General features: G+C 43.9%; 1 protein-coding gene across 4 annotated transcripts in view; it reads left to right on the top strand.

Moving 5' to 3' along the window:
* Positions 1-9,731, top strand: part of LOC122796727 (exocyst complex component 3-like protein 4) — a 2,022,901-nt gene that overhangs the window by 1,373,410 nt on the left and 639,760 nt on the right. The gene's annotated exons all lie outside the window — the stretch shown is intronic.

Here is a 9,731-nt window from a genome sequence, read left to right as displayed (position 1 = left end):
ACATACTTATGTAAGATGAACTGATGTGTCATCACACATTGCAGCATTTTTACTCTGTCAGATTTCATTATACAGGTTTTCCTCCCAAGTATAACCTGTAAGAAAGTTGGGAATAGTTAGATTCATATAAGCTAAATTAATGTTCATAGGACAGTATAAAATCTAACTTCAGTGATGTTTAGAAGGATATTTTGAACATTATAATGCAGCTGAAGCCTATTTGGCACAGATGCTGCACATTGAGGGAATTCATAGACAGCTGCACAACAGAATAATGCTTACTGCTCAAACAGGGTGAGTTGCACTGCTCTGCGATGAAGCATTTCATAGTGATGAATACTCTGAATGGTGCTAATCTGCATTAAGTTGTAATTTGCATATCTTTAAATCAATCCCTTGAGCAGTTTAAACAACTGCTCAGGTAATAACCCCACCAAGGTAGCACAAACATGCAAACACACACACACACACACACACACACACACACACACACACACACACACACACACACACACACACACACATGTGCATGTACACACTAATGGTCTAACAGTTTAAAAGCTGTCATTAAGTGATCATTTTCCAGTAACATACAGATACTTTGTAAACTGTATAACTGTTGCTCCATTAAACATATTTGCAATTTTAAAAGATAATTCTACATTTTGGAAATGTTTAGACACAGTTTACAAGATTTTTGTACATAATCAGGAACATAACTGTAATGCATGCGCGCGCACACACACACACACACACACACACACACACACACACACACACACATACATGTGCATGCACACACTAATGGTCAAACAGTTTACAAGCTGTCAGTAAGTGATCATTTTCCAATAACATACAGACACTTTGTAAACTGTATAACTGTTGCTCTATTAAACATATTTGCAATTTTAAAAGATAATTCTACATTTTGGAAATGTTTAGACACAGTTTACAAGATTTTTGTACATAATCAGGTGCACAACTACTTCTCCAGTGGAAGTACCCTAGACTGGATCTTAGTCTCTCACCCTCACAACTACAATGATAGTGGAACTCTTCCTAATTCCCTCAGTGACCACCTTCCCATTTACACCAGACGTCTTCCATCTCCATTACAAGTTACCCATAACTACATCAGTACTCGCTATCTAAAGAAATTCAACCCAATAGCCCTCTCTGACTCCCTAAAATCAATAAACTGGAACCCCCTAAAAACTCTACCCCTAGATAATGCTGTTGAACACTTCAATACAACTTTCCTAAAACTGCTAGATAGTTTTGCCCCCATAAAAACCAAAAGAATAAGTAACAAAATCACCCCCTGGCTAACAAAAAACACAAAAACCGCTATGCGATTCAGAGACAAAACATGGTCTTGTTACCAAAGAAACAAAACTCCCACCACCCTTAATGAATTCAAAACACTTCGCAATAGAGTTAAAAAGCTTATCACAATTGATAAACAGAATTATTTCTCCTTACTACAAAACAACCACAAAACCAATCCACAAAAATTCTGGAAAGGCATCATTACCCTCCTAAAACGTGGCTCAACAGAAAACCCAAGCCCACACCCAAATGCACAAGATATAGATCTGGCTACCCAATTCAATTCATTTTTCATAGACTCTATTTCCAAGCTAACCTCATCCTTCTCTAATAACACCTCACCCCCTACTTCTGCATCTTCCCTATCATCACCCCCTTCATCTCCAGCCTCCCAACTCCCATCATTCTCCCTAAAACCTATTCCTACTTCTACCATAAGAAAACTCCTTCAAAAGCTAAAACCATGCTCCAATGCCCCCGATAACATTCCATCATCCTTCCTCAGCATAGCTGCCGAAGCCATTGCCTTCCCCATCAGCATCCTAATCAATCGCTCTATCCAAGAAGGTCTTGTACCCAAACTCTGGAAAATTGCTTTCATCATTCCCCTGCACAAAGGAGGCAATAATAACAATATTACTAACTTTCGTCCCATCACCATCCTCTCTCCTATATCAAAACTCCTAGAGAAATGTATCCATCTTCAACTCCTTCCCTATCTCTTAGATAACAACTTACTAACTTCCACACAACACGGATTCAGACCAGGTCACAGTACCATGACTGCCCTCCTTTCCTTCCTGGAAACTGTAAATAAAGACAGAGATTCTGGCTCCACTGTATCTACCCTCTTTCTTGACCTGTCTAAGGCCTTTGATACTATCTCTCACAACCTTCTCCTTACTAAACTATCTAACCTAAACCTATCCCCTTCCTCTCTCAATTGGTTCACCAGCTATCTCTCTAACAGACAACAAGCTGTCAAGTGGAAAAAAGCCATCTCCACTTTCCTTAACACACCCACTGGTGTCCCCAAGGATCCATCTTGGGCCCTCTCCTTTTCAATATATTCATAAATGATTTTTTCCATCCAATTCCCCATGCTAAACTTATTCAATATGCAGATGATTCTACAATTATCTGTGCAGCCAGATCCATCCCCACTCTTTTACATCTAACTCAAGATGCCTTCTCTACCACAGAACAGTGGATGAAGGACAATCATCTAGCACTCAATGCATCAAAAACCAAACTTATGGTATTTACCCCCTCAAAAACCACAACATTTGATAGTACACTATTCTCCATCACTAGCCAGAATAATACACCTCTTGAACTAGTATCTGAAACCAAACTACTAGGAGTCCAGATTGATGACCAGCTTAAATTCAAAAGCCACCTACTACTAAACATAAAAAAACCCACCAAAAACTTGGCATGCTGTACCGTAACAATCAATTCCTCACTACATCTACAAAGATCACTCTTGCTACTACATTTCTCATCCCCTCTCTCCTGTATGGTGCCCCTCTCCTAACAAACCTACAATCATCTCTCAAAACTAAACTATCCTCCTGTTATAATAAGATTGCCAAATTTGCCACCAGCCACAAATCATCTACCCACCACTGTACATCTCTGCACAAACTCAATTGGCTAGAGCTTCCTCACTATCTCTCATATACTCAGCTCACTTTTGCTCACAAACTAATTTTTCAACCCTCACTCTGTCCCTCTCTCAACTCTACCTTTAAAATGCACATGCCACAAAGACTCCTAAGATCTAATAACCAAAACCTAATAGAGCTGTACAAACCCCTTCACTCTCCAGGACAAAACCTCCTATCTTATGCCCTGGCACGCATATGGAACTCACTTCCTCCCTCTATCCGTACCACCACCAACCTCCCTGCCTTTAAAAAAATCACTGCACTCACATTTAACATCCTCATGGGAATGCTCCTGCACCCACCCCTCATAGCCTATTCCCCACCCCCTACAAACAACTATAGCATATATTACATGACTCCAATTTAGCCAATTGTAACAACATCTTATCATTTGACAATCCCTACAATTCCACTCATGTAACTATATATTTACACAACAGCAATGCTTGCTCCTATGCAGAACTTAACCTAAGAATCTTTATTTCATCTGCTCATATCTTAGTTTTCCTACAAAATAAAACCCGCAACTTATCACTGAAACTGCTTAACCTTTGTTTTGTTTTCTCTGTAACCCACAAATGACTGAAATTTTAAACTGCTGTAATCTTTTTGTTACCACTGTTTAAAGATTTGTCTCTAATCTACAAATGATTGAAATTGTAAACTAATGTAATCTTTTTGTAATCTTTGTTTTGGAGCTTTTCTCCCCAGGACTCCATTGAAAATGGGTTCTTTTTGGCCCAATGGACTATCCTGGTAAACCAACTGCAAATAAATAAATAAATAAATAAATAAATAAATAAAATAACTGCTATGCACACACACACACACACACACACACACACACACACACACACACACACACACACACACACACACACACACACACACATACTTGTAGTCATGATTAGCAGACCCCTACATAATTCACATTACTATGACATCTCTATTATCTACTATTACTAGACATCTCTAGGCTTTGTTAAAGGCAGATCATGCCTACTAAACCTGGTTGACTTCTTTGAGATAGTCAAGTCATCAAGGCCATAGACGAGGGAAAGGTGGTTCACACAGCCTACCTTGATCTCGCCAAGGCGTTCGACACCATTCCTCACTCGGGTATTATAGAAAAACTCACCAGCCTGAACATAAACCCTTACGTCACAAGATGGGTTGCCAACTGGCTTACAGACAGAACTCACACGGTAAGAACAGCAGGCTCCAGGTCCGACTCTAAATCAGTCACAAGTGGTGTCCCGCAAGGCTCAGTTCTGGGACTCCTACTGTTCGGCATATATTTTTTAGAAGTACAGGCAAACACAGAAGGACTATGGCTAACCAAGTTTGCCGATGACTGCAAACTGGGAGCCATAATTGACTCTCTGGCTGACATGGACATCCTTCAAAAAGGCCTTACTGAGACAGACACCTGGTGTCAAAGTCTTGACCTCAAGCTAAATGCCAAAAAATGCATAGTCATCCCATTTGGAAAAAGCAAAACACCCACGAATTACCACATAGGTGGCAGCCCCCTTAATACAGAAGAGGTAATAAGAGATCTGGGGACCCAGGAAGATAGTAATCTCTCCTTTGACAATCATATTGCCAAAGTAGTTAGGAAATCCTTCTATGTCGCCCATCTAATTACTAAGGGGTTCTCATCTAGAAATAAAGAGGTAATAGTGCCCCTCTACTCGTCACTCATCAGACCCATCATAGAGTACAATACCCCATTTGGGATGTACCTCACAAGACACTTCCAACAGCTGGAAAGACCACAAAAGCACCTCACCAAGAGGATTACTGGCCTCAAACATAAGTCCTATGCAGCTTGACTGAAAAACCTCCGGCTGTACTCAGTGACATATCGCTTACTCAGAGGTGATCTCTGCCTGACTTACAAAGCCATGTCCAACTCAGAATTGATTGACATGCTCCTAAAGAAATCCAAGTCACTGTGAGTCACGTGCTCTAGTGAGCTAAACCTCACCACAACAATAAATAGAACATGCTGGAGGGATAGATTCCTATCACAGAGACTCCCCATGCTTTGGAACAAAATTCCTAACTACATTAGGCAGAGCTCCTCACTAACACTCTTCAAGAGAAGCCTTGATGAGTGGATGGGTAACAGAAAATACACCCCTGGGATTACTTCATTGTCTGTACTTGACAGAGGCTCAGTTAATTAATCAATGAGGCGGCGAAAGCTGACATACTCTGGCTAGGTTTATAAATGCCCTCGGGCAGATAGCCTAGTACCTACCTATGAACCTATGATAACAGGCATTTTAAATGTATCATATCAGATGGAGCATCACAAGTGCATTAGGTACACAAGTGATTGATTCCTCTTAGAATTTGGATTTTGTCTTCATTCAATCCGCTGTACCCCAGCTCCTCCCAAATTTAGTTGTGCTGTTTTCCAACCAAACCTCATTCCTGCTTCCCCATTTCACTTACTTTTATATTCACATTCCTCTACATATCTGTTTAGTTATTATGTCTAATTACTCCTCAGAACTGCCAGAGTAGTTTTGCTCAGCAACACAAGATATGTCTATTTTTATGCCTTCTTAGCACATGTATATGTACATTGTGCTTTTTATATGCATAAAGTCGCATTTTATGTTAACCTGTAACTACTTTCCTACCTCTGTCGAACAGCTGTCCTAACACCACTGTAAAATATAAGCAGTCACATCTGTATTTCCAACTTCTTGATTCATTGTTTCTGCCCATCTTTGAATATTAATGACATCTCTAGTCTGTGATTGACTATCACAAGGAGTAACTGAGAGAAGAGTTTCAACTTCCACTTTAAAAATTACAGTAGCAACAAGAGAGGTGAAATATTTTCAAATGCACTGCTGTGACACTAAAAATGATGGTGAGACAAAGACTGTAGATGTTACGTAGTCCAATCTTGCCTACATTCTTACCCGTAGGTTCGGAGCCGAATATCGTCTCTGACTCGGCCAAACTTTTCTAGCTCGAAGTCTTCTATTGGCTGGGCTAAACAGGTATCCCATGCTGCACTGCTCCATATCTCAGATCTCGTTTGCCGCTCATGTAGCTCAGACGTGGTCTCGCTCTTGGCTGTGGCTAAGTAGCCTTTTTTCTTGTTATTCTGAGAAAACTTGTTACAAACAAAAAGCTATTTTAATAGCTATTTCTAATTGGTGTTGTGTTGGTATTTCTGTAGTGTGATTGTGTTTTGTGGTATCCCACTAGCTGTTCTATCGGGCTAGGCCCGTTTCAGTTAGAGGACCTAGTCCTTCCCTCTTGTCCTGTGTTGTTTCGCTTCTAAAACCGTTTGAGTTAGAGGTTTTTAGCCATAGTTGTCCTTGTGTGTGCTGTGTTGTGTAAAAATTTGTTCCCGTGCTTAGTGGTGTTTTGCATGTCTGTGTTGTTTTTCCTGTCAGACAGTGACTTATTCATTGTTTTGGTAGTTGTGATTACTTCTTTAAAATATGTCCAAAGATTCCAAGGAGCACAAACCTTCGGGTTTTAAAAAGTGCTCTAAGTGTGGTTACAAGATGTCCATCACCGATGGACATTCTGTGTGCGTTTATTGTCTGGGAGCAATCCATCTGCAGGAGTTCTGCAGCTTCTGCCATGTTTTTAGTCCCAGAGTGCTCCAAGAAAGAAAGAATAAGCTAATTCTAAAGGGACTCTTGAAACCCTCATTCGAAGAGGCCATGGATTCTGCTTCCAGTTCTAAATCAAAATCCTCAAAGTCAAAAAAGAGATCTCCAACTCCTTCAGTTTCCTCGGAGCCACCGAAGAAAGTCACTAAACTTGCTTTGACCTCCTCGGCTCCACTGTCATCGGGGCCACAGGAAGTGTCGGTGTTGATGGAACCGACATCGGCTCCAATTATATTGGAACCTCTTCAGAGCCAATTGTCCAGTATTAGACCAGTGTCACCTGAGAAAAGATCACAATCGCCCTCCCTGTCCTCCAAATCCTTAGGGTGTGGATGTCGATAGGGTGGTGCAGAGGCTCCTTCAGTCACCGGTTTTGGCAAAATTGTTTTTGGCTCCATCCCAGTCAGCTCCGGAGCCCGACCCGATACCTTCTTCGATCGTTACTCCTCCGAGCGCATTTCTGTCTTCGGAGCCAGAATGTTCCGCTCGCTGTGATACTCCTAGGTCGGTTCCGATGACCCCTCCGGGCCTATCTGTACCGACGTCAGCTCTGACCTTGTTGACATTGTCCACGGGGTTCGGGACACAGGATTCTTCAGTCGGGCCCGAGGGGGACACCTCGGGACACATTTCAGTTCCTAGTCTCCCACTCGGTGCCTCGGCTCAAGGAACCCCGACTGCTGTTATGGTCTCGGAGGCTGGCTGGTCCTCAGACATGGGGGGGGGGGCGCTGCCTTTGAGGTTATGCAGACTGTGCTGGCCAGATCATCAGCTACGTCATGCAGGTTGATCATTCTGTCCCCTACCACTCCGGTGAGGGCCTCTGATCACCACCTATCTGTAGACAGCAGAGCCCCAAGGCCTAGGGATACCCCCACGAGTGGTCCCCAAGTTTCTGAGAGCCCTTCAGAGTTCTTGCCTGAGGAGCCCCCTAGAAAGAAAATGTGCAAGAGGAAGCACATAGACTCTCAGGATGAGTCTCTCACCTCAGATACTGACTTCGAGGAATCGGAGGAGTCCCCCAAGTCATCCTCTGATGATGTTTCTTTCTCCGACATCCAGGAGATATTGAAACAAAGAGGTGACTGGCTGTCCAAAGCCCCCTCTGAGGAGGAGTTGGTCTTCCTGAAGGCCTTTGGTGCTCAGCCCTCCACCTCCTGGGTGTCCCCACCCTTTGACGAGCTCCTGGATTTAATTTGTCGGAGGGTGTTGGAGAACCCTGATTCTGTGGAACCCGTACCCAGGAGACCCAATAAATTTCTTTCTGCTCCCCCGGGTAAGGAGATTTTGTGCAAAAGAGTCCCTCTGGATGCCATGATGGTGGCGGTCACTCAGAAGGAAGTAGCAGAAACTTCTTCCTGCATCCATCCTCCTAACAAGGAGTCTAGGACCATGGACTGGTACAGGAAGCATACCCTCTCGTCAACAACCTTTACCTTATGGTCGCTGAACTACCTGTCTCAATTTACTCGGCTCCAGAGAGATCTCCTCAAGGAGTTAGGAGATACTCTTGTGGGTAGCATGCCTGAGGCAGTGGCCCAGACGGTTAACGCCCAGGTGTCTACCCTCAATTCCATCATTAACTCCTCCTTGTGGCTCATTTCATATGCAGCCGAGGGAGCGAGTAGGGCAGCAAGCTCAGGAGTTGCCCTTAGAAGGCAAGCCTGGATGTGCCTTTGCCATTTAGTGGAGGCCTTCAAGTCTTCTTTCACTGATGCCCCCTTTGATGGTTCTTCTTTGTTCGGAGCCAAAGTGAAAGACACCCTCACCAGGTGCGAGCAAGAAGGAAAGACCCTGTCTGCTGTAGGGGTCTGTTTTTCCCTTCCCTCTAGGCCTTACCCCAAGGCCCAGTGGGGTGGGAAGATGTGGTTCAAAAAGTCACAGAGTTTTTTTCCTGCTGCACAAGGTGAGTCCCCCTCCAGAGGCAGAGGAGGGGGAGATTATTCAGGGAGACACTGCCCTAGAGGCAGAGGGGGCCCCCGCAATTCGAGAGACCACAATTCCTTTCACGGCTCTCCCTACTGTCGTTCCTGATGGGATGCCCGACTGTGCATTTACGGAACCAGTCGGGGGTCATATACTGTTATACCCGGAAGCCTGGCAAAGCATCACCCAGGACCGATGGGTATTACGAATAATTTCTGGAGGTTATGTCATCCCCCTTTCGTCAGACCCCCCTCCAGTCAGAAAAATCCTGGACATTCCACCCAGTCAAAGGGATCACGCAGCTTCAGAGGTTTCAAAGCTGCTAGGAAAGGGAGCCGTCCAGCATGTCCCCTCAGACCAGATCAGATTAGGGACTTACTCAAGATTCTTTTTGGTGCCAAAAACAACAGGGGACCTGAAACCCATATTAGATCTCAGCCAACTGAACAACTATGTACAAAAGTCCAAGTTCCATATGGTCACACTACAATCGATTCTCCCATTGTTAGGAGAAGAAGTATGGATGTGCTCCATTGACCTCAAGGATGCTTACTACCATGTCAAAATGGAAAGGGCATCCAGGAGTCACCTACGCTTCCAGCTGGGAGTCAGTCACTTCCAGTTTCGAGCCCTGCCCTTTGGTCTCACCACAGCCCCCAGGGTGTTCACCAGCTCACTTGAGATGTCTAGGATTCCAAGTGTTTCCATATCTGGACGACTGGCTCCTTACCGCTCCCACCAGGCATCTATTAATACAAACCAGGGACACTCTCTGTCAACAGTTGGGCATAACACTGAACTGGGAAAAATCTGCCTTGTTGCCCTTGCAGCGTGTCATTTTTATAGGTGCATAGTTAGACACCTTTCAAATGCAAGCCTTTCTACCGCAGGAAAGAATCAGAGTCTTACAGCAACAGGTGCACGCCCTGCTACCCCTGAGGAAAGTGAAGGCAAGATGGGCTCTTCAACTCCTGGGGACTATGGCAGCAACAATTATGTTGGTCCCTCTAGCGCGATTGCACATGAGGCTCCTTCAATGGCTCCTCCTTGCTCAATGGTCTCTCCAAAAACTTCCACTTTCCCACCCTATTTTGCTCATGGACAGATGCAAACAGGATCTCAGTTGGTGGCTTTGCACCAACAATCTGGACAGGGG

The sequence above is a fragment of the Protopterus annectens genome, chromosome 3.part0 (genome assembly GCF_019279795.1).
Source record: "Protopterus annectens isolate FY-2018-M chromosome 3.part0, PAN1.0, whole genome shotgun sequence".
Taxonomy (NCBI): domain Eukaryota; kingdom Metazoa; phylum Chordata; order Ceratodontiformes; family Protopteridae; genus Protopterus; species Protopterus annectens.
The sequence above is the reverse complement of the archived record's forward strand: the minus strand, read 5'-3'. Positions and strand labels throughout refer to the sequence as shown.